Genomic DNA, 23,772 nt, shown 5'->3' on the forward strand with positions numbered 1-23,772 from the left:
TTATTTCTGGTGTTAATCCTTTCTGATGCCCCTTTACATGCCCCTTTACTAGTCCTTTTGCTTTTGAAGTTAGTAATCCTCTTTCTTCCCAGATTTTTCCAAAAGTATGTACCACCCCAAATGCATATTTAGAATCTGTATAAATAGTTCCTTCCTTATGTGCTAGAAATTCTAATGCTCTTTTGAAGGTGTATAACTCACAGCTTTGAGCAGACCAATTAGATGGCAGTTTTCCTTTTTCTATAATCGTCATGTTACTCCCATCTATTATTGCATATCCAGACGTTCTTTTCCCTTGTATACACCTAGATGATCCATCTATGTATATCTTTTCTCCTACCGATAAGGCTTGGTCGGTCAAATCTTCTCTGATTTTTGTCTGATAATTTATTACTTCTAAACAATCGTGTACTAGTTCCTCTTTAGGTTCCCCATATAGAAACTGGGCAGGATTTTGATTCTTATCTGTTACCAAGGTTAGGTCTTCGTTGTCTAGTAAAATGGCCTCATATTTCAACATCCTAGAATCCGTCAACCATTTATCTGCTTTCTGATTTAAGATATGCCTTACAGAGTGTGGAGTGTGAACTATTAGCTTACCCCTGAAAGTGAGTTTTCGACTTTTTTTGCACTAGTATCGAGGTAGCGGCTACCGCTTGGATGCATATTGGCCGACCTCGTCTGACTGGATCTAATAATTTTGATAAGTACGCTACCAGTTTCCTCACCCCTCCCCATTCCTGGGCCAAAATTCCATGGGCTATCCCATTTTCCACATTGACAAACAAATAGAAGGGTTTCTCTAATGATGGTAGGCTCAGAACCGGAGCTTTCATCAGTTTTGACTTTAGTTCTTCTAGTTTTTCATCGTCATTCTGTGTCCACTCTATCTTATCTTCCCCCGTCAATTTTTCGTATAAAAATTTCACCGCCCGGGTACACCCCTCGATCCATAATTCACAGTACCCTAGCAGTCCTAATAACTTCCTTACTTCTCTTCTTGTAGTTGGGGGTGGGAGGGATATTATTCCGGCAATCCTCTCGGGGTTTAATTTGCGACTTCCCTGACTTATTATATGCCCTAAGTATCGTATTTCAGGTTCTACAAATTGTAACTTTCCCTTGGAAACCCTGAAACCTTTCTCTCCTAAAAAGTTTAATAACTGAGTTGTTACTTCTCTGACTAATTTTTCCTCTTCCCCTGATATTAATAAGTCATCTACATACTGAGTGATTTGAGTTTTTGGAGGGGTGTGAAAAGATAGTAACAGCTCCTCCAGAGCCTGTCCAAACAGGTTGGGAGACTCCGTAAACCCTTGAGGGAGCTTTGTCCGTCTAAGCTGCTGTTTACGTCCGGTGTTTGGGTCCTCCCGTTCAAAAGCAAAGATATCTCGACTTTCCTCAGCCAGGGGACATGCCCAAAACGCATCTTTTAAATCCACTACACTAAACCAGCTGTGTTCCGGGGGAACTTTGCTCAGAAGGGTATAAGGGTTTGGTACAACAGGGTACCGAGCCAAAGTTCTCTTATTCACCTCCCGTAAGTCTTGCACCAACCTATACGTCCCGTCAGGTTTCTTTACAGGTAGGATAGGAGCGTTATGAGGAGACATACAGGGTTCGAGGGTCCCATCAGAGTTGAGTCCTTCAATTACCGGCTGGAGGCGTTTTTTTCCCTCCATTGCAATGGGGAACTGCCTGACTTGGGTGGGGTGATTTTCCCTTTCTATAGAAACTTTGCTTGGTTGGATATTCAGACCTCCTCTGTTACCAGCCACAGCCCAAACTTGCTGATTAATTTTGGATTCATCCTCCTGACTTAATCTTAGTAGTTTTGCAATCATTTTCCCCTCCTCGGGGATTACTCCAACCCCCAGCTGGATCTGCAAGTCTCTTCCCAACAGATTACACCCAGCTCCAGGCACTAGCAAAATATTCCCTACACCTATTTTGTCATTACCTTCAAAAGCCATCTGCTTGATCACCGGGGCTTTAAAATTTTCCCCGTTTGCTCCCGTTACATTAATTACTTCTTTACTTATAACGCATCCTTTCGGTATGTTACAAACGCAAGTTCGCTCAGCTCCTGTATCTACTAGAAATTCTAATACCTCCTCCTGGGGCCCACTCTTAGGTTTATCAAGGGCTCAAGGTGATAGCTATCCTCCAGGAGGTAGAGCCCCTGACACCCCTAATCCTCAATTTCTCTAAACAGTTTCCGATCTTTATCCCTTTGAGGACATTCCTTCTTAAAATGCCCAAGTTTCCCACAATGGAAACATCCACCTCCTTCATTCCTTTTCTCAGTTCCCGATGGTCCCCTTCTGGGAGGGATCTGGTTCCCTCTAAAAGTCTCCTCCCGCCTCTCAGGATTCCGTCCCATCCCCCCCATCACCCTGGGATTTTTCTGAATATTTCCTTCCCTCACGGTGGCTACTATGATTTTAGCTTTTGCTTAACCTTCTCCTCATCTCTTCGTACATATACTTTCTGAGCTTCCCTCAGTAATTCGTTCAGGCCCCGATCCTGCCAGTCCTCTGGTTTCTCTTAATTTTCTCCGAATGTCTGGCCAGGCGTGTGTAACAACTGGAACTCTCAGCCATGTTTGCCCCGCGGGACTCTCTGAATCTCTTCCTGAGCACTGCCTCATGTCAGGTCGCAGCGTTTCAGGCCATTCGGTCGGGGTTTCCTCCCTTCCCTGCTGCCCATCAAATGCTTCGGTTACATTCTGCCCTCTAGGAGCGGCTTCTTTTAAACCTTTAATAATTACATTTCCATAATCACTCATGTTCCTGCGACCCTCTACATCATTTTGATTCCAATTTGGGTGTACTATTGGCATCTTCTGGTCCCCAGGTGGGCCTTGCTGATTTTCCCTTTCCCAAATTCTCATCCCAGCTGTTCTAATCCTTTGCCGTTCTTCGGGAGAAAATGTTATACGTATTATTGACTGCATTTCCTCCCAGGTATAAATATTAGGGCCTAGGAATTGGTCTAATTTTTCTGATAGGCCTATTGGATCTTCCAGTAACCCGTTTAATTCCTTTTTAAAGTTCCTGACTTCAGTGGGAGTCAAAGGAACGTTTACAAATCCTATCCCCCCTTGTGCTCCCCCCAGGGGTACTTCCCTTAAGGGGAATAAACTAACTCCTGGGCTTTCCTGCACCGTGTCTTGGTCTTCCGATTCCTTGACTTTAAGAGAAGGTTTCCGCCGTAACCTAGGAGAGTTTGGAAGTGATACTTTTTCAATGAACCTCTGAGACCTGTCCGACCTTCTCCTAGCACCAGGTGTCAGCTCTTTTCCAGGAGAAGGGGGGGCTGTTGGAGGGAGGCGGTAGGGAGGGGGCAAAACTTCCAGAGGATCCCACCGCTTCTCCTTTCCTTCCCTTGAGATCTCAGCTATTTTAAAGGTACTAACTCCTTTTGGCCAAGTCTCCCCTTTCCAGCAGGACGCGTATTCCCTCTCCTCTGGGCTGAAGGATTCTTTAGAGTTTACACAAAGGTTTAAAGCCTGGCACATCCACCCTTCAAAGGGCCCATATCTAGGCCAATACAAACGGTCTGCTCGTAGAGGTTCCTTTGTCCATTCTATCATATAACACTGAATCATTTTAACTTTAGCCTTATTTTTAGTAGCCGGATCAATATTCCAATTAGCCAATTTTATCCCCAAAGGACTGTCTTGGGGTATATCTGCCGGCACTTTCCCGCTCCCCTTTTCCCTGGGGCTGTCTTCCGCTCACCACAGCAGTCAAGCACCCAATTTTCCCGGGGCTGTCTTTCACTCAATCTCTGACGCTTCGTCTCTTCACCGGCCAATTCCCTCGCGGGAGATTGGAACCGCGCTTAGAAAGACTCCACACTCGCTCCCCAGATCCGGACTGTCCGGTCCGAGTTCCACACACGCAGCAATCAAGCCCCAAACCCGCCCAACCAAGCAGTACTTACAGTCCTGTTTTCTTGCCTGGGTCTTCGTGCACAAGAATTATGGGCTACCGCGGGTTTTCCTGGGGAGACTTACCCCTTTTGCTTTATGAGTCCCTCCTCTCGTGGCATTATCAGCTTGGAGTCTCAACAGGCACCAGGAAGTCCTGTGAGCAGGCCGCTGAAATCGGTGGGGTGCACCTCCTGCTCGGGGTCTCCGAGCCCACTGGGACCAAGTGAATTCTCCCGGACGAGCCCCCAAATTGTAATAAATAGCCAGATCCCTTAAAGAGAAATGGCACTTACTTTATTATAGGGACAAAGTCAATAAAGCAAAAGCACAGCGCTGGGTGCGTGACTCAAGTCAGAGGCACACCAGCTAACACTTCAACCGTGTCTTATATACATTCAATATTGCATACATATTCCCTCTTTTAGACAGAGTAATTGTTGATAAGGATTGATTATTATTAGTCCTTTTCCTCTTCTATGTGTGTGTTTCCTTCTGAATTGTTTCTGAGGATCCATGATCTTCAGTTCCCCTTTCCCATGCAGCTGTTTCCTTCTGGTAGGATCAGCTCCCTTTTCCCGTGCATGTGTTTCCTTCTGGTAGGATCGATTATCATCAGCTCCCTTCTCCTCTGCATCTGTTTCCTTCTCTTAATCACTTGTGGAGTCTTTTGGAGAAGTTCTCTTTTGTTTCTCTCGGATGTGTTTCTTCATGATGTTTTTCTCCACAGTTGCTGTTAGTTGTTATCTTTGAGGTTTCTCATGTTTCCTAATTTACTAAAGGTTAGTTATCCTTATAAGTCAAAGATTTATAGCCTTGTTATTACGGCAAAAGCCAACAATACCTTCACTATTTTTCACAGCGGCTTAACATGATTCGGTCGCCGCCAGTTAAGCATACTCGCCACAAGGATTCAGTTTCAGTGTCAGCGGGGTTTCTGCTATATCTCTCTTGGAAATTTGTCCCTTGCAGCGGACCCCAGGGACTGGTTCGCGTGGTATGCCGTGGATTAGCACCCCGAGGTCCCGCAGTTCCTTCTGTTTTAACAATGGGTCTGGCTTCATATTCGGGAGGATTTGTGGGGAAAAAAGGAACGTCTTCTTCTGACTCGCTATCATCGGGATCCTCCCAAATGATTCCATCCCAATCTTCAGGGGATACTATCAGTTTCCTAATCTGTACAGTGTCAGGGGGGTGGGGAGCCTGCATAAGCATCATTTCGACCTTTTCTCCCCATTTCCACCTTTTCTCCTTCTCTTCCTGCAATCGTTTTTGCAGCTGTTCATTTTTAAAAGGTATCAGTAACTCAGCTGCCTTCCTGCTCTCTATTTCCTTCTCTAATTCCTGCTCTCTCCTATTTCTATTCTCCCTGTCTTGGTACGCGGCTTCTAAACAAGTGCCTAACATTTTACAGACGACTCCCTTATCTTTTCCATCCTTTGTAGGGCCCCTAATGGCTTTCAAGTACTCTTCAACGACTTCCCAATTGGACCAATTATCACCAGCCCATTCCTCTGAGAATTTGGGGCTCGGCTTCACTCCGTGCCTCCCTAAATAATCAGTGATAACTCCTGACATCCTGCCGACTAGGCCAGGTGTCGAGGGCCGAGCCCAGTGAATAACTTCACTTGTAAGAGAGTAGGGAAATGTTTATTAACATAAAACAGTGATTTAACAAAGTTAGCAGTGAATGCGACAGTGTTTTACGAGATTCGATGCCAGGGCACACTTGATTATTTACTGCATAGAGGCCGGGGTCAGACAAGCTCTCAGGGAGACCCTCCCGTTGAGTCCCGAGGTTCAGAAAGGACCCCCTGGCTTTCTAAACTCCTTCTCAGAGAGGAGTCTGGCTGCGGCTGGATCCAATCCTAGTCCCAGACTTGGTCAACGGTTTATCTCTAAAGGATTCTATATGCGCAATCAATCCTTAGATCCCTTAGCTAAGATTTCAAAGTTTAGCATGCTATTAGTCACTTACCGAGAATCTGTTGCGGCAAGGAATCTCTCGGCCTCGAGGAGAAGAACCTTAAGTGAGCGTCCCCACTCAAGAGGAGATCCTGTCGTGCAGCCGCTGCCGTGCAGGAGAGCTCAAAGGGCTCTTGGGCTGTCCACTGTTTATGGAGTAAGAGAATTGACCTATAGCCATATTCTCATGGGAACAAGATACCCAGGTTCCCACTCCAGACAGGGTTTTGGTTATGTTGCCAGCCATCTCCCACAGTTCAAGTGCGACTCATCACAACTCCCGCTGATGGCCATGGCTTGAGCAGGAGCCGGGGGGGAAAAAGGGAAGAGCACACCACCACATCTGCCCTTAATGCCTTCTGGCACTGGCAGGGTTTTGGCTCTGCACAGGCACGGCGAGAGGTGGGGAGGAGCTTTTCAGTGGCTCCTGCTGACTCTCGGCATGGCATTGCCAGGGGTGAGGCTGGTCTTCAGGTCACCAAACTTCAGAACCCGTTTTGGCACCGATTCTGGGTGACTGCCCAGCAAGAGGGGCATTGTCCTTATCGGGAGGCTGCGTCCCTCCAGTGCTGGGGTTCAGGGTTAAAGCAACCAGGTCTGTTAGCAACCGGATCATTTTAAATCCTTGTTGGGATCCGGTGCCATGAAACCAATTAAACCTTGCAGTGGATATGGGAAGTTGGGATAAAGCAAAGATGGACCGTCCGGGCTGGGATCCTGCATGGCGTCCTTAATGAGAGGAACCCAAATGAACACCGGACAAGTTGATTTTTTCATTGCTGCTGTTGGATAAAGTTTAGGTGGGAGGACTTTTTAACCTTAAAACAGACGTCTTCAGGTCTGGGCTAAATTATGCCTCCGCAGGCTGTCATTATTTCATGACAGGAGCAGGTCAAAGCTCAGCACCGGAGGCGGTTTTGTGCAGCAGCCCTAAATTTTCGAGAGGGTAGAGGCTTGGTTTGACACATCTGACTGCCATCACCTTCGCTGTAGAGCCACAGGGCGACGCAACAGGGTGCCGGTGGCTCTATTGTACTGGACACAAACCTCTCCTTGGTTTTTTTTTTTTGCTTTGTTTTTGTTCTTTTCTTTCTTCTAGTGAGCTGCTGCTGGGAGCCGTAGCTACCAACTTCACCTTCCTGCCTAAACACACGGCAAATTCCTACAGATAGGGCTGAGGAGGCCCTATGCGGATCCATTCTGCGGATGTTGTGCAGAATCCCGGCCTTTTCTGGGAGCATGCAGCGGTGGGTACCGTCTCCTCCCGGTGTCACGCACCCAGGGAAGGTACAGCCCCCTCCGAGGGGGACCCAGAGCTGCTTGTTTCCCAATGAGGAGACTAAAAGACCCGAGAGCAGGATTTGAGGGAGGGCTGGGCAGGGGAGCGTGCCACCGAGGGATGCTGCGTGACCTTCCCTCGCACCCTCCAGGTCCTTGTTCCTGTCTCTGCGTCACTCCAGGCAGCGCAGCACAGGCGACAGTCACAGAGGCATTTGCCGTGTGGCACAAGGAGGCTGCGGGTGCAGCTTCGTCCCCACAAAGCTCGGCTGGACCAACTTGGTCCTTTCGCCCCCTGAAAAATACTGTTGAAAGCAAAAAGCACTTGCACACAGAGCCCCTGGTGGGATCCGGGGACACCCAGCCCCTCCGAGCCCCTTCCCTCCCCAGCAGAAGCTGGGAGAGCTGTTGGGGGGGCCATTGGGAGGGGGCGGAGCACAGGGAGCCCCAACATTCCATCCTGGAGACGCCAAAGAGTCCTTAGCAGCGGAGAGACTGAGGGGACCCACCATGGCGCTGCCACCTCGGTGGCTCCCACTGCGCGGCCCCTGTGCCCTCCCGGCACCCCAGAGCCTTCACGGTTTTGTGCTCCCAGAAACCTTCTACCCCCAAGGCAGGGAACGACCCCGACCCACAGCCCGGGGACGCTCTTGGGGCCAAGAGCGCAGGAGGTGACCATGGCTCCTGTCTCTCTTCCAGGCGCAGCCACCCTGTTCCCACTGCCCGGGCAGCAGCTGCTCTTCCCCACGGCCTGGGCACCCCCAGTGGGGGTGGCCCCACAGGCCCCACCACCAGGTATGGCACCCCTGTCCCCTCTGCCACCCCAACACCTTTTGGCACCCAAGAACCCTGGGCACCTTCAGCCTCCCCCTCCCCTCTCCACGGTCACCTTCACCATCCCACCTCCCCTGTTCCCCCCCCAGCAGTTCTGGCACGGGGGCTCAGCAAGCCCGGCTGAGTGTCCCTGCCCTCGCCTGCCCAGTGAATCCCAGTTCCTGAGAATTTCCACAATACTTGGGGCCACCTCTCGGGGACGAGAGCGCAGGAGGTGACCGCCGGCCATGGCTCCTGTCTCTCTTCCAGGTGCAGCCACCCTGTTCCCAACCCCCGGGCAGCAGCAGCCATTCCCTGCAGCCTGGGCATCCCCACTGGGGGCAGCCCCACAGGCCCCACCACCAGGTATGGCACCCTGTCCCCTCTGCCACCCTGACACCATCAGCACCCTGATGGCCATGGGGGGCGGCTCGGTGGGTGCCCCGGAGGGTGCCCCCGGCCCAGCACGGCTCCTACCTACCCACACAGGGCTGCACAGGGCCCCATGCGGATGCTGCTGCTTCAACCCAAGCTTCTTCCACATTGAGTGGACCACCACCAACGCGCCTGCGCCGGCCACCACCACCCTCGGCCATGGCACCGCTGCTCTGCCAGGCGCTGCCCTGTGGGGCCCCGGGGGCTGCGGGACCCTCCAGGCCTGGGCAGCCCCTGGCACCCCCCAGGGACAACCACCACTGCCCCACGTGATGCAGCTCCCAGCCTACGGCCACCAGGGCACAGCGGTGCCCGCAGCCCCCACGCTGCTGCTCACCTCTATCCCCGGACGCCAGCACCTCAAGGGACAGCCTGCAGGCACCAACAGCTCCGGCACAGCCACCCTCGTGGGGCTACCCCCTGCCAGGTGCGTCCCCATGGGCACCTGCGTCCCCCCCAGACCTGCTACTGCCCCCGACAAAGAAGCTCCTGGCGGCCTGGGTGCCAACATTGACATGACCGAGGAGACGCTCCTCCAAGAGCCCCTCAGGCTCCTTGGTTCAACCTTGGACACGGTGGAGGTCACCCAGGACCCTGACACCAGGATCACCATGCCTGGGGACCCCGGCGGCATCATCAGAGAGGGGAGAACGGTGGCCCCAGCACCCACCCAGCTGCCAACGTCCATCCCTGCCTTCGAGAACACCAAGGAATGGTCCTCAGAAACCAACAGCTCCAGCAGGGCCTCCCGTGCGCAGACACCCCTGGGCAGCGACATCTCCTGGAGTACCATCAGCTCCCCAAAGAGCAACATCTCTCCCAGGAGCGACATCTCCTCCGAGAGCGACATCACCCCAGAGCTCACCTTCTCCCCAAAGAACATCACCTACTCAGAGCAGGACATCTCACAGTACGACAGCATCTCGCTAATGACTGACACCTCCTCGAGCAGCAACAACTCCTGGGAGAGCGACGTCCCCCACAGCCAAGCCCTTGGTGACGCAGCCGGCCACCTTGAGAGCGATGTCCCCAGGAGCCCCTCTGCTGTCCCCCACAGCCAAGCCCTCAGGGACAGAGCCAGCCACCTTGCAGTGCCCCAGGAGGTTCCTGTCAAATACTTCAGCATGGAGACAACCCGGAAGGCCGTTGTTGTCCTAGAAGATATCTTCTCCAGGACGACGTCCCAGGAGCCGTGTGGGGACACGGGGATGGAGCTGCCACCGGCCCAGTCCACCATGGCGGAGAAGCGGGGGACGAAGCCGGGGACGAGCTCCCCGTTGCTGCCACCCAGGAAGCGCAGGGCTCTGGCAGACAGGCCGGGGGTGGTGGGGGGGAAGAGACGCCCCCCAGCGAGGAGACGCAGATGAAGGGGCGCGGGGGGGGGTGCATTTGGGGAGTGGGGGGAGGGTTGTATTTAGGGAGAGGACTGTATCTGGGGGGGTGCTGTGTTTGGGGGGTTGGGGAGAGGGACATGTTTGGGTGGGGGGGGGTTAGAGTAGCTTCGATAGGGCCTTTTCTCTCCTGTTTTTCCATTAAAAGTTGTAGCGGGCAGTGTGTTTGGGGAGGTGGGTGTGTTTAGGGGAGGCAGGTATATTTAAAGAAGGGGTAGTGTATTTTGAGAGATGGGGGGCTGAGTTTAGGGGACGGGGGGTTAGAGTAGCTTCGATAGGACCTTTTCTCTCGTGTTCTTCCATTAAAAGTTGTTTCTCCAGTCCTGCTCCGTGCCTGTCTGGGAGGGGAGGGAGCGCGGGGGACAGCGGGAATCGGCCCCCACCAGGTGCCACAGCCCCACACGGGACCCCGAAGGGCACCAAGCTGCCCCCAGGGCCGAGTGACCGCCAGTGGGGTGGCAGTGGCGGAGGGGGACTCCCCTGACCCCTTCCCAAGGGGCAGCCAGGACAGACGGGTCCCCGCCGGACCCACAGACACGGCCCCACGCAGAAAGCAGCACGGAGCCCCCGGGACAAGGACAGACCTTGGGGAGCGGGAGGGGACGGAAACACACGACCACAAGGGCTGCCAGGCCTTCGGCTGGACCCCGGCCAGCATCCCCTCCCGCGGGGACAGGCCTCGGGGCAAAGCCCCCAAAGCCTCGGGACAATCACCCCCGTCCGCAGCTCCGCAGCCCGGCTTTGCCTCCCTGCGCTGCCCAATCACCCCAAATCACCCCCACAACGGCCAGGGGGGAGCTGCCGGCCAGGCAGGGACCCTCCTCCCCTTCTCTGCCTGCGCCTTGGGCAGCCCCGACACCAGCCCGGGGGGAAATAAGGAAAGAAATAAACAAAGAAATCACGGCAGGGGCCAAAAGTGCCTGGAAACCCCAGCTCTTTATTGCCCGTTCCCCCTCCCAGCTCCACAGCCCGGGGCCAACGCAGCCAAGGGCGCCTTCGGGCAGCGGCCGCCCCTCTGCGGGTCCGGCGCACAGAAGGTGCGGGGGGAGGTCCCCGGTTCCCGCCGGGGCAACCCCGGTGTCAGGGGGAGCCTCTGCGGGCCCCGGGCGGGCGCAGTCCCCTTGGCCTCGGCAGGGCCTGGCGCAGCTCCTGGCACCGCTGCTGCTCCGCGTCCGGCCTCCCAACCCCCCGCCCCGAGCACCCTCCTGCACCCAAAACTCCCATCCCCTGCAGCAGCTGCACCGCCACCGCCCGCAGCTCTCGGGGGCCGCGGGGAGCTGCTCTGCGCCAGACGAGGAGGAAAAGGGAAGAGAAAGACCAGAACCCAAACTGCAGGGCTGACCACGAGTTAACTGCAGGGCTGCCCAGCACCACACACAGTGCTCCAGGTGAAGCCGCGCCAGTGCTGAACACAGCGGGACAATCCCCTCCCTTGGCCGCCTGCTTCTACTGTCTTTGATGCCCCCCACGATGCGCTTGCCCTCTTGGTGCCAGGGGACACTGCTGGCTCCTCCTGAGCTGCTCACCACCCCCACACCCCTTTCTGCAGGGCTGCTCCCCAGACGCCCCCTCCCCATTCCCACTGCTGCCGCCGTTACTCCCTCCCTCCCACCTGCAGAACGTGGCACTTGGACTGCTTCAATTTCACGCCCCTCAGGATTGCCCCACGCTCCAAGCCATCTAGAGCCTTCTGCAAGGCCTCCTGGCCCTCAACACACTCAACAGCACCTCCCACTTTGGGATCACCAGCAACCTTCCTAATGGGGCATTCACCTCCCAAAATCCAGGGGAGCAACTCTGCCCACCCTTTTTCTGACAATTTGAAACTCAACCATTTCATGATGTCTCCAGCCAAGACCTTCCCATCTCCCATGAGTCCTTCTCTGCTCACAACCACCATGTCTTGGAGGGCATCTTTCCTCGATGGCCCCCCGAGCGCTGCCGACAAGAAGTTCCCATCTCCCACAAACTGCAGGAACTGCCCAGCCCTGCTCCTCACAGCACCAGGGGCTTCCCACATGCTGTCTGGGGAGATGAAATCTGCCAGAAGGAGAAGGGCTCCTGACACAGAGGTGTCTCCTCATCCCCTAGAGATTCAGAGACTCACGGCCTCAGTGCCGGCATCCTGGCTGGGCGATGGGTTGCAGACCCCCACTGCACCATCGTGGCTGGACCATCAAACCTCTTTTTTAGGTACGGTGCCACCCCTCCACCCCTGCCCTGCCACCCCCCCGGCACAGCCCGGCACCTCCAGCACGGCCCCGCAGCCGTGGGAACGTCCCACCGAGCCCCACTCACCCCAAGGACACCCCACCTCTGGGAACACACCAAGGCTCCAGCCAAAGGCACTTGCACCCACAGCCCCCGGTAGCTGCCTGTAGGGGCTGCAGGCCCTCAGCCCCTCCGAGCCCCTTCCCTCCCCAGGAGGAGCTGGGGGGGGTGTTGGGGGGACCGTTGGGGGGGAACGGAGCACAGGGAGCCCCAACATTCCATCCTGGAGACGCCAAAGAGTCCTTAGCAGCCGAGAGACTGAGGGGACCCACCATGGTGCTGCCACCTCCGTGGCTCCCACTGCGCAGCCCCCGCGCCCCCCCGGCGCCCCAGAGCCTTCAGGCTTTCATGCTCCCGCAAACCTTCTACCCCCAAGGCTAGTGCTAAAATGTCCCCTCAAGTGGGTACGTCACCGCCCTTCTGCGGCACGTTACAGCAGTCGGCTTCCTGCCGGCTTCCTGGGAGCGTTTCGTGGGGCACCCAACATCACCCGGGGAGCGACGGGTGCTTGGAGCAGTTCTGGCCCCTCTCCGCGTTCATCCTTTAGCCAGTCTTGCATCCCTCTAGATCTGTAACTGCTTTGAGTTTCCTCCAAGCCGAGCACTGAGAACAAACGGAGCGGTTCCAGTTTCTGGTTCTTTTCTCCAAGTGATACATTCTCTTGGAATAGTTGGGGCTCTCAAAGAAAAACCAGTGATTTCCTGGGTTTCCCACTGACATTTAGCCAAGGCAAGTGCTACAATTGCTACCTGGAATATCCTTCTGTTTAACCACTGCTGCTTCAGCTCTCCTAACGTGCTCCTCCATCCTTCTTGTTTTCCAGCTGGAAATCCAAGGCAAGCTCTACTTGGCTCCGCTGACCACGGTAGGTGGATAATTCTCTCCTTTTGTCCAAATTTGCCATTGCCACATCTGGAACAGAGCAAATCTCCTGACAAACCATCTCTCTGCTGTCTCTTTCAGGGCGGTAACCTCCCTTTCCGAAGGCTATGCGAGCGCTTTGGGGCAGACGTCACCCGTGGAGAGACGGCTGCATGCACAAACCTGCTTCAGGGCCAGTCCTCCCAGTGGGCTCTCCTCAAACGGCATCACGCCGAAGGTAATTTTTGGGGTGCGGGTGGGTGCTGTCATCTTGAGAACCAAAGAAATGATAACTCGCTTCTGAGGAGAAAAGCTGCTGCTTGAATTCATGCAACCTGTCCCCCTCTGGTAGCCGGAGGGAGCGTTTCCAGACACGATGACCAAATGTGGCTCTGCACAGGCACGGCGAGAGGTGGGGAGGAGCTTTTCAGTGGCTCCTGCTGACTCTCGGCATGGCATTGCCAGGGGTGAGGCTGGTCTTCAGGTCACCAAACTTCAGAACCCGTTTTGGCACCGATTCTGGGTGACTGCCCAGCAAGAGGGGCGTTGTCCTTATCGGGAGGCTGCGTCCCTCCAGTGCTGGGGTTCAGGGTTAAAGCAACCAGGTCTGTTAGCAACCGGATCATTTTAAATCCTTGTTGGGATCCGGTGCCATGAAACCAATTAAACCTTGCAGTGGATATGGGAAGTTGGGATAAAGCAAAGATGGACCCTCCGGGCTGGGATCCTGCACGGCTTCATTAATGAGAGGAACCCAAATGAACACCGGACAAGTTGATATTTTCATTGCTGCTGTTGGATAAAGTTTAGCTGGGAGGACTTTTTAACCTTAAAACAGACGTTTTCAGGTCTGGGCTAAATTATGCTTCCGCAGGCTGTCATTATTTCATGACAGGAGCAGGTCAAAGCTCAGCACCGGAGGCGGTTTTGTGCAGCAGCCCTAAATTTTCGGGAGGGTAGAGGCTTGGTTTGACACATCTGACTGCCATCACCTTCGCTGTAGAGCCACAGGGCGACGCAACAGGGTACCGGTGGCTCTATTGTACTGGACACAAACCTCTCCTTGGTTTTTTTTTGCTTTGTTTTTGTTGGGGGATACGGCGGGTCCGTAGACCCCTTGACAGAAGAGACAGAGATTGCAGTGTACCCATAAGAAGGCCGCGAGTTGCGTCGTATAAGGACAATGTAACAAAAAGGAGAAAGAAGAAGATTGCTTGAGAGAACAAGGAGAGTTAGGCTGTGGGAAAGCCAGATTTTGAGCAATGTGAACAGGATTTCAATAACCAATCATATTGTAGCTACGAGCGCCTGTGCTATGTCACCTAACCAATTGAATGCGTAGAAAGAACGCGTGAACAGAGCGTGAACAAAAAATTAGATACAGAAGAAAGCCAAGTTTGTAATAAAGAGTGAGCTTAACTGAACTCTTCAAGGAGAGTCTTGTCGTTTGTCCGTCCCGACTGAAACGACAATTAGTGACCCCGACGTGATGCTGAGGAAGAAGACGACTGGAAGTAGTCGTGGGGCCGGAGCCCAGTGAAGCTGAAGACAGCGGGCAGAGCTGTTGACGGATCTGGATCATATTTAAGAAGACACCTGTAGTAGGTGAGCCACTGGGGACATGGGAGAGAAGTTAACTAAGGAAGCGCAGACTCTACTCTCCACATGGACGCTGCTGTTGAAGCGGCAGGGTGTAATCCTCCCTGAAGTGACTTTGCGAAAAATGCTACTGTGGGGAAAGGAACAGGGCGTAGAAATAACGTCGGTTACAGCATTTAGTGTAACGCAATGGACGAACCCAGGGCAGACATTATTTGAGAAAGCTACGCGTGGCTCAAAACCAGCCATTGAACTGTTAACTACGTGGCAACTTTTGTTAGACATGTTAAAGAACTTTAAGGAGCAGAAAGATTTAGTGGAAGGAAGTGAACAGCCGCCCACAGCCCCTGAGCCCTTGGCCTTAAAACCTCCCGTTGATGATATGAAGGGGCAGGGGATTGCTGTTAAAGAAAATAAGGGACTGCTCCCGATGAACACAAAAGAGAAACAATATAAGTACGTGTTGCCTCGTGACCAAAGAGCAGCTGTAAAAGAGACTCAAAGAGGGCTGGGTGTTATCCACCCTGAAGGACTGGTGCGTCCCTCCGCACCCCCGGCTCCAGCCTTGGGGGAAACAGAGGCATGGCCTTCTCCTCCTATTTCTACTAACCCCATCTCCAGTCTGGGTGTTCCATCCCTGCCACCTGAGTCAGACGATGAGGAGGGCAGTCCTATAACGGGTGAGGAAGGGACTGAAGTGGTGGACTCTGGGGAGCCACCCCCATCGTACACAAGGTGCCCCTGGACGCTTGGGGGCCAATTGGCCAAGGTTTAAGTGCCTTCCTAATAGGAAGATCTAGTAGCACCTTACAAGGCCTCATGGTACATGTTGGAGCGATTGATGCTGATTACACAGGACAAATATGTGCCATGGTATCGACAGCTACACCACCTGTGACTATTGAGAAAGGAACTCGACTTGCTCAGTTAGTCCCATTTCAAAGTTGTGTTCCACAAAGGGACAATGTTACACGTGGTAATGGCGGTTTTGGTGCTACGCAAAAGCCACAAGTCTATTGGGTGCAGACGGTATCTGGTCAACGCCCACAAATGCATTGTGTTCTTGAACTTAGTGATGCCACTCCCAAGAAGGTCCGAGTGGCTGGATTATGAGACACTGGAGCAGATGTGACGCTCGTTTCTTTAAGGGAGTGGCCTGCTGCTTGGCCATTAACCTCCAGTGCCTTGGGAGTGGCAGGACTCGGAGGGGTTGCCAATAGTTCTATGTCCACTAACCCGATGGTGACTGTAAACTCAGAAGGGCAAAGGGCTACAGTGCGGCCATATGTGACCTCAGCTCCTTTAAACCTCTGGGGAAGGGACTGCTTGGGCCAACGGGGAGTTCACATAACGACGGATTTTTAGTCGGGGCCACTGTCTTGCAGGGCGTTTCTCGGCCCACTTTAGCTCTAAAATGGCTAACAGAAAAACCAGTGTGGGTTGATCAGTGGCCCCTTAGCCAAGGGAAATGAACGGCCCTGCAGCCTCTGGTAACGGAACAACTTGTTGCAGGACACATAGAGGCCTCACACAGCCCTTGGAATACCCCGGTATTTGTTATCAAAAAGAAATCGGGGAAATGGAGATTGTTGCATGATTTGAGAAAGATTAATGATGTCATGGCAACAATGGGAGCACTACAACCGAGATTACCTTCGCCTACTATGATACCTATGGGGTGGGAAATTGTTGTAATGGATTTAACAGATTGGTTTTTTACCATCCCTCTGGCAGAACAAGACAAAGAAAAATTTGCATTTACTGTTCCGTCTGAATAACATGGAGCCTACCAAAAGATACCAGTGGAAAGTGTTGCCACAAGGTATGAAAAACCCACCTACAATTTGTCAATGGTTTGTAGCAAAAGCGTTGAGTCCAATCTGTGCCCTGTTCCCATCTGATTACTGTCACCATTACATGGATGATATTCTGCTAGCGGCTGCAACACCGCAACAGTTAGAAAAAATGGAACAGAAAACAGGGGAATCATTGTGTGAATATGGCTTAATAATCGCCCCAGAAAAGGTACAAAGGCAACGACCGTGGTTATACCTGGGAATGAAAGTATGAGCTCAGACAGTCATGCCACAACCTATCCAACTACAAATAGAAGTAAAAACATTGAATGATGTACAAAAATGAGCAGGAATGATTAATTGCATTCGGCCCTATGTTGGTATTCCATCTTCCAAATTACAACCTCTCTTTGCGCTATTAAAAGGTGACACTAATATTTTAGCCCCACAAATGTTAACTGAGGAAGCAAAAAAAGTGGTAGCTGAAATAGAACAAGCTCTTAGTAGTAAACACGTATGGAGACTTGACTTAGCGGTTTCGGTGCAGGCCTTTGTGTTAGTAGATCAATTAGTGCCATTTGCTGGGATTGCTCAATGGTGTGAACAATGGGATGATCCCTTACATGTTTTAAAATAGATTTTTTTGCCCAACAAGACGAAGAAAACAGCCCCTGGTCTATTTGAGCTAATAGCACAAGTTATTATAAAAATTAGAACTCGATGTTCAGAACTGATGGGAAGAGACCCCGAACAGCTTGTAGTCCCTGTCCAGAGGGATTATTTTGAACGGTGCGTAGCTAACAGCACTGCCCTACGAGCAGCCGTGACCAATTATACAGGGCAGGTGAGCTCCCATTTACCTTCACACCCACTGATCAAACTGGGCACCCAAATGGCCTTTGCACAGAAAAATCTCACTCGCAGAAACCCAGTGGAGGGCCCCACGGTGTTCACAGATGGATCAGGAAAAACTGGAAAAGCTGCCATTGTCTGGAGACAAGGAACACAATGGCAACATAAGATCGAACATCAAGAAGGTTCGCCCCAAGTCGTAGAATTACGGGCGATGACCACGGTGTTTCAGAACCTCCCCAGCCCTGTCAACATTGTGACAGATTCGGCTGATGTGGCTGGACTGGTACTAACGTTTAGATAAGGCTGTTTTAGGAGATGTAACCAATGAATTGCTGTTTGGCGTATTGAAACTGTTACGGATAACAATACAAAAGCGACAGCAAGAATATTACGTGATGCATATTAAAAGTCATACCCAGTTGCCAGGATTTATTGTAGAAGGCAATGCACAAGCTGATGCTTTAGTGTCTGCAGTGGCCCTGGGACCTGTGCCCAATGTTGAACAGCCAGCGATAGCATCGCCTAGTTTTTATCATCAGGGATATCGTGCTTTAAAACGTCAGTTTAATCTTAGTAACGCTGAGGCTCGCAATATTATTGCAGCCTGCCCCGATTGTCAAGATCAACATGTACCTATATTTTATGGCACCAATCCACGAGGATTACGTGCTTTACAGCTTTGGCAAACTGATGTCACACATATTACTGAATTCGGCCGTTTGAGGGATATCCATGTATCAATTGATACCTTTTCTTCTGCCCTCGTTGCCACTGCTCACGCTGGAGAATCAGCTCGGGACGCCCTACGCCGTTGGCAGCGTGCATTTTCTGTTTTAGGTGTCCCACCACAGATCAAAACTGATAATGGTCCTGCTTATGTATCGCAAAAAGGAGCTTGTTTTTTACAACTCTGGGGCGTGACACATGTCACAGGCATCCCCCACTCACCCACGGGTCAGAGTATTGTTGAGCGTGCGCACGGTACCCTGAAACGCCTTTTACACAAACAAAAAGGGGGAATGCTAGGGGAAACCCCTGAAGCACGATTAGCTAAAGCTGTATATGTCTTGAATTTTTTGCAGCTTGCTGACGATACTCCTGCTGCGATGCCACCCCTCCTTCAGCACTTTGGTTCTCTGGTGACCCAGGAACGGGTGGGTCCTGGAGCAAAAGTGCTGATGCGGGACCTCAGGACGGGACAGTGGTTGGGCCCGCATGACTTAATCACCTGGGGAAGGGGTTATGCTTGTGTTTCCACAGATCACGGACCACGGTGGGTGCCCGCAAGATACGTCCACCTGTATTTGAAGATAACCAGGACGGGGGAACAAAGCGAACCGGCAGGATGACTCCGGCTATCTTGCTCACCATCTGCCTTAACATATTTACTGCACTCTCCTCAAGGGTTTGGATTCCACCTCAACCAAAGAATAATGTATGGGTCACCCTGGCTAACTTAACGGGCCAGGACACACTTTGTTTGTCAGCCTCATCACCGGAGAATCCCTTCTCAACCTGTCTGGTGGGACAGCCCTTAGACGCCTGGCCTGCGCCGGAGTTTCCGAAGCACTTGACAAAAGGGGGTGAGGTAGTTGATAACTGGGATGTTGGGTACCCTGTCTGCAACACAGTAACCTGCACAGGACCTGTAACACAGTCACCAGATCTGTAACCAGATACCTGTAACACAGGATCTGCAACTCCACATCAACCAATGTCTCTGCATCTACTCCTCACCCTCTTCGCTTGCCAGCAGGAATCTCTCTCATCTGCGGAGACAGAGCATGGCCTGGTCCCCCCCCCTCATATTAAAGGGGGTCCCTGTAGTTTAGGAAGATTAACCCTACTAACACCAAATATATCTATGATTGAGCAGCACTATAGGCGCCCAAAAGGAAGTGCTCACGCATTCAGAAACAGCTGTGATGACAATGTACAATTTTGGAACCCTGGAGAAATAATCGCGGCATCCTCTTTAGCCCCCAGGGCGGCGTCAGCTAAAGCGCTCGCTGCACTTAACAAGCTTGGACGTTGGCTGGCTGAGCAATCTAATGCTACTTCTCTAGTTTTGAGTACTTTACTGTTAGATGTAGACTCAGTTAGACATGCCACACTGCAGAATCGAGCTGCAATAGAGTTTTAGTTGCTGGCTCAAAGTCATGGCTGCCAAGATTTTGATGGGATGTGCTCCATGAATTTATCAGACCACTCTCGATCTATTCATGCACGCGTACAAGAGCTGATGGAACAAACGAAAAAGTTAAAAGAAGAGGATGGGTTCTTCTCTCTTGATCACCTTTTGCAAAACCGGGGACTCTCAGGATGGCTGGTTTCAATAGTCAAAGCAGGATTAATAATATTGTTGATAGTTGTAGTTGTGCTAATGATGGTGCCATGTCTCATCTCCCTACTGCAAAGGGCCCTGCAGCAGGTGATGGGGGTGGCATTTGTAGCACAAATACAAAACGGGGGAGTTGTTGGGGGATACGGCGGGTCCGTAGACCCCTTGACAGAAGAGACAGAGATTGCAGTGTACCCATAAGAAGGCCGCGAGTTGCGTCGTATAAGGACAATGTAACAAAAAGGAGAAAGAAGAAGATTGCTTGAGAGAACAAGGAGAGTTAGGCTGTGAGAAAGCCAGATTTTGAGCAATGTGAACAGGATTTCAATAACCAATCGTATTGTAGCTACGAGCGCCTGTGCTATGTCACCTAACCAATTGAATGCGTAGAAAGAACGCGTGAACGGAGCGTGGACAAAAGATTAGATATATAAGAAAGCCAAGTTTGTAATAAAGAGTGAGCTTAACTTAACTCTTCAAGGAGAGTCTTGTCGTTTCTCCGTCCCGACTGAAATGACGTTTTTGTTCTTTCCTTTCTTCTAGTGAGCTGCTGCTGGGAGCCGTAGCTACCAACTTCACCTTCCTGCCTAAACACATGGCAAATTCCTACAGATAGGGCTGAGGAGGCCCTTTCCTGTGGCGTCGGGTCAAGAGGAGGCATTAGGACGATGCGTGTCGAGGAATGGGGTTGTTCAGCTGCGCTCTGAAATGAAATGAAAGTTTTATGTTTTTTAGAAGTTGCCTTCACGCCCCCAGCATCGGTCCCTGCCACAAGTTACACAGCAGATGGTCTCACACGATCTTGCAGCCAGAGGTGCCTCGCTAACAGAGAGCAATCTGGTTAATGAACAGGATACAGGCCAGGAGGGATCTCTGGCCTCCAGCTCACGGCAGTTGTCCCAGCTCCCCCGCGCCACACGCTGTTCACGTAGCGGGAGCGAGAGGCCTCTGTTCCTACCGGGATGTCCTTGGTAGTGCCAAATCCTCCCCAGTGCCAGGAGGGAATGAACTACCCAGTCCCTGGGGTCCTGCAGAGCACAGAGAGACCCAGCATCTCGTCATCGGATGTTGTGCAGAATCCCGGCCTTTTCTGGGAGCATGCAGCGGTGGGTACCGTCTCCTCCCGGTGTCACGCACCCAGGGGAAGTGCAGCCCCCTCCGAGGGGGACCCAGAGCTGCTTGTTTCCCAATGAGGAGACTAAAAGACCCGAGAGCAGGATTTGAGGGAGGGCTGGGCAGGGGAGCGTGCCACCGAGGGATGCTGCGTGACCTTCCCTCGCACCCTCCAGGTCCTTGTTCCTGTCTCTGCGTCACTCCAGGCAGCGCAGCACAGGCGACAGTCACAGAGGCATTTGCCGTGTGGCACAAGGAGGCTGCGGGTGCAGCTTCGTCCCCACAAAGCTCGGCTGAACCAACTTGGTCCTTTCGCCCCCTGAAAAATACTGTTGAAAGCAAAAAGCACTTGCACACAGAGCCCTTGGTAGGGGCCGGGGATACCCAGCCCCTCCGAGCCGCTTCCCTCCCCAGCAGGAGCTGGGGGGGCTGTTGGGGGGGCCGTTGGGAGGGGGCGGAGCACAGGGAGCCCCAACATTCCATCCTGGAGACGCCAAAGAGTCCTTAGCAGCCGAGAGACTGAGGGGACCCACCATGGCGCTGCCACCTCGGTGGCTCCCACTGCGCGGCCCCTGTGCCCCCCCGGCGCCCCAGAGCCATCAGGCTTTTGTGCTCCCTCAAACCTTCTACCCCCAAGGCAGGGAACGACCCCGACCCACAGCCCGGGGACGCTCTTGGGGCCAAGAGCGCAGGAGGTGACCATGGCTCCTGTCTCTCTTCCAGGCGCAGCCACCCTGTTCCCACCGCCCGGGCAGCAGCTGCTCTTCCCCATGGCCTGGGCACCCCCAGTGGGGGCGGCCCCACAGGCCCCACCACCAGGTATGGCACCCCTGTCCCCTCTGCCACCCCGACACCATCAGCACCCAGATGGCCATGGGAGGTGGCTCGGCGGGTGTCCCGGAGGGTGCCCCCGGCCCAGCACGGCTCCCTCCCACCCACACAGGGCTGCACAGGGCCCCATGCGGCTGCTGCTGCTTCGATCCGCGCTTCGGGTCCCTCGACTGGACCGTCACCAACGCGCCTGCGCCAGCCAACGCCACCCTCGGCCACGACGCTGCTGCTCCGTCGGGCGCTGCCCTGTGGGGCCCCCGGGGCTGCGGGACCCTCCAGGCCTGGGCAGCCCCTGGCACCCCCCAGGGACAACACCCACCGCCGCAACTGACACAGCTCCCAGCCTACGGCCACCAGGGCACAGCGGTGCCCGCAGTCCCCCCGCTGCTGCTCACCTCCATCCCCGGACGCCAGCACCTCAAGGCCACCTACGCGGGGGCACCCCCTGCCAGCCGCGTCCCCACAGGCACCTCCTTCCCCCCCAGCCCTGCTGCTGCCCCCCACAACGAAGCTCCTGGTGACCTGGATGCCAACTTTGAAGTTACCGAGGACATGCTCCTCCAAGAGCCCCTCTGGCTCTTTGGTTCCTCCTTGGACATGGTCAAGGTCTCCCAGGACCCCGACACCACCATCACCACACCTGGGGACCCCAGTGGCATCATCAGAGAGGGGAGAGCGGTGGCCCCAGCACCCACTGAGTTGCCAACATCCATCCCTGCCTTCGAGAACACCAAGGAATGGTCCTCAGAGACCAACAGCTCCAGCAGGGCCTCCCGTGCGCAGACACCCCTGGGCAGCGCCATCTCCTCGAGCACCATCAGCTCCCCAAAGAGCAACATCTCTCTCAGGAGCGACATCTCCCCAGAGCTCACCTTCTCCCCAAAGAACATCACCTACTCAGAGCAGGACATCACAGAGTACGACACCATCTCCCTAAAGAGTGACACCTCCTCGAGCAGCGACAACTCCTGGGAGAGCGACGTCCCCCACAGCCAAGCCCTCGGGGATGCGGCCGGCCAACTTGCCGTGCCCCACGAGGTGTCCCTCCAGGAGGCCCTGAGCCTCTTGGACTGTGACCCCGGTGGCACCGGCGAAGCCGCCCCCCTCTGCGACGTCGACTCCCTCTTGCTGCCCGAGGAGCTGCTGATGCTCAATTACAGCATGGAGGAGCTCCTGGAGGGTGCCCGCATCCTGGAAGGATTCCTCTACGGGACAGAGAGCGACGTCCCCAGCAGCTCCTCTGCTGTCCCCAACAGCCAAGCCCTCGGGGACGCGGCTGGCCACCTTCAGAGTGATGTCCCCAGGAGCCCCTCTGCTGTCCCCCACAGCCAAGCCCTCGGGGACACAGCTGGCCACCTTGCAGTGCCCCAGGAGGTGCCTGTCAACTACTTTGTCATGGAGGTGACCCGGAAGGCCGTCGTCGTCCTGGAAGATATCTTCTCCAGGACGAAGTCCCAGGAGTCGTGCGGGGACACGGGGATGGAGCTGCTGCCAGCCCAGCCTGCCATGGCGGAGAAGCGGGGGACGAAGCGGGGGATGAAGCGGGGGACGAAGCAGGGGACAAAGCGTGGGACGAACTCCCCATCGCTGCCACCCAGGAAGCGAAGGGCTCTGGCGGACAGGCCAGGGGTGGCAGGGGGGAAGAGACGCCCCCCAGCGAGGAGACGCAGATGAAGGGGCGGGGGGGTGTGTGTGTGTGTTTATTTAGGGGAGGGGGGTGGGGGGCAGATTTAAGGGAGAGGACTGTATCTGGGGGGGTGGTGTGTTTGGGGGGGTTGGGGAGAGGGACATGTTTAGGGGAGGGGGGGTTAGAGTAGCTTCGATAGGGCCTTTTCTCTCTGTTTTTCCATTAAAAGTTGTAGCGGGCAGTGTGTTTGGGGAGGTGGGTGTGTTTAGGGGAGGCAGGTATATTTAAAGGGGGCTAGTGTATTTTGAGAGATGGGGGGGTGAGTTTAGGGGAGGGAGGTGCATTTGAGGGAGGGGGGGTTAGAGTAACTTCGATTGGACCTTTTCTCTTGACGTTTTCCATTAAAGGTTGCGGTGGGCAGTGTAGTTGGGGGGAGGGATGTGTTTAGGGGAGGGGGGCGCGTTTGAGGGAGGGGGGGTTAGAGTAGCTTCGATAGGACCTTTTCTCTTGTGTTTTTCCTTTAAAAGTTGTTTCTCCAGTCCTCCTCCGTGCCTGTCTGGGAGGGGAGGGAGCACGGGGGACAGCGGGAATCAGCCCCCACCAGGTGCCACAGCCCCACACGGGACCCCGAAGGGCACCGAGCCCCCCCCCAGGGCCGAGTC

At 53.9% G+C, this 23,772-nt stretch overlaps 1 protein-coding gene across 3 annotated transcripts in view; it reads right to left on the bottom strand.

Moving 5' to 3' along the window:
* LOC134526054 (endogenous retrovirus group 3 member 1 Env polyprotein-like) overlaps positions 1 to 23,772 on the bottom strand; it is a 39,871-nt gene that overhangs the window by 4,526 nt on the left and 11,573 nt on the right. For 2 of the 3 annotated variants that reach the window (XM_063357513.1, XM_063357512.1), the window contains exons 3-4: positions 5,913 to 6,045; positions 4,022 to 4,208 (exon numbers count right to left, since the gene is read on the bottom strand). The gene's annotated coding sequence lies outside the window, so the exon portion shown is untranslated. Of the gene's footprint in view, positions 1 to 3,948; positions 4,002 to 4,021; positions 4,209 to 5,912; positions 6,046 to 23,772 lie in introns of those variants that run through there. The other variant, XM_063357514.1, reaches the window with a different exon arrangement.

Source organism: Chroicocephalus ridibundus, chromosome 21 (genome assembly GCF_963924245.1).
Source record: "Chroicocephalus ridibundus chromosome 21, bChrRid1.1, whole genome shotgun sequence".
In the NCBI taxonomy this organism is placed as follows: domain Eukaryota; kingdom Metazoa; phylum Chordata; class Aves; order Charadriiformes; family Laridae; genus Chroicocephalus; species Chroicocephalus ridibundus.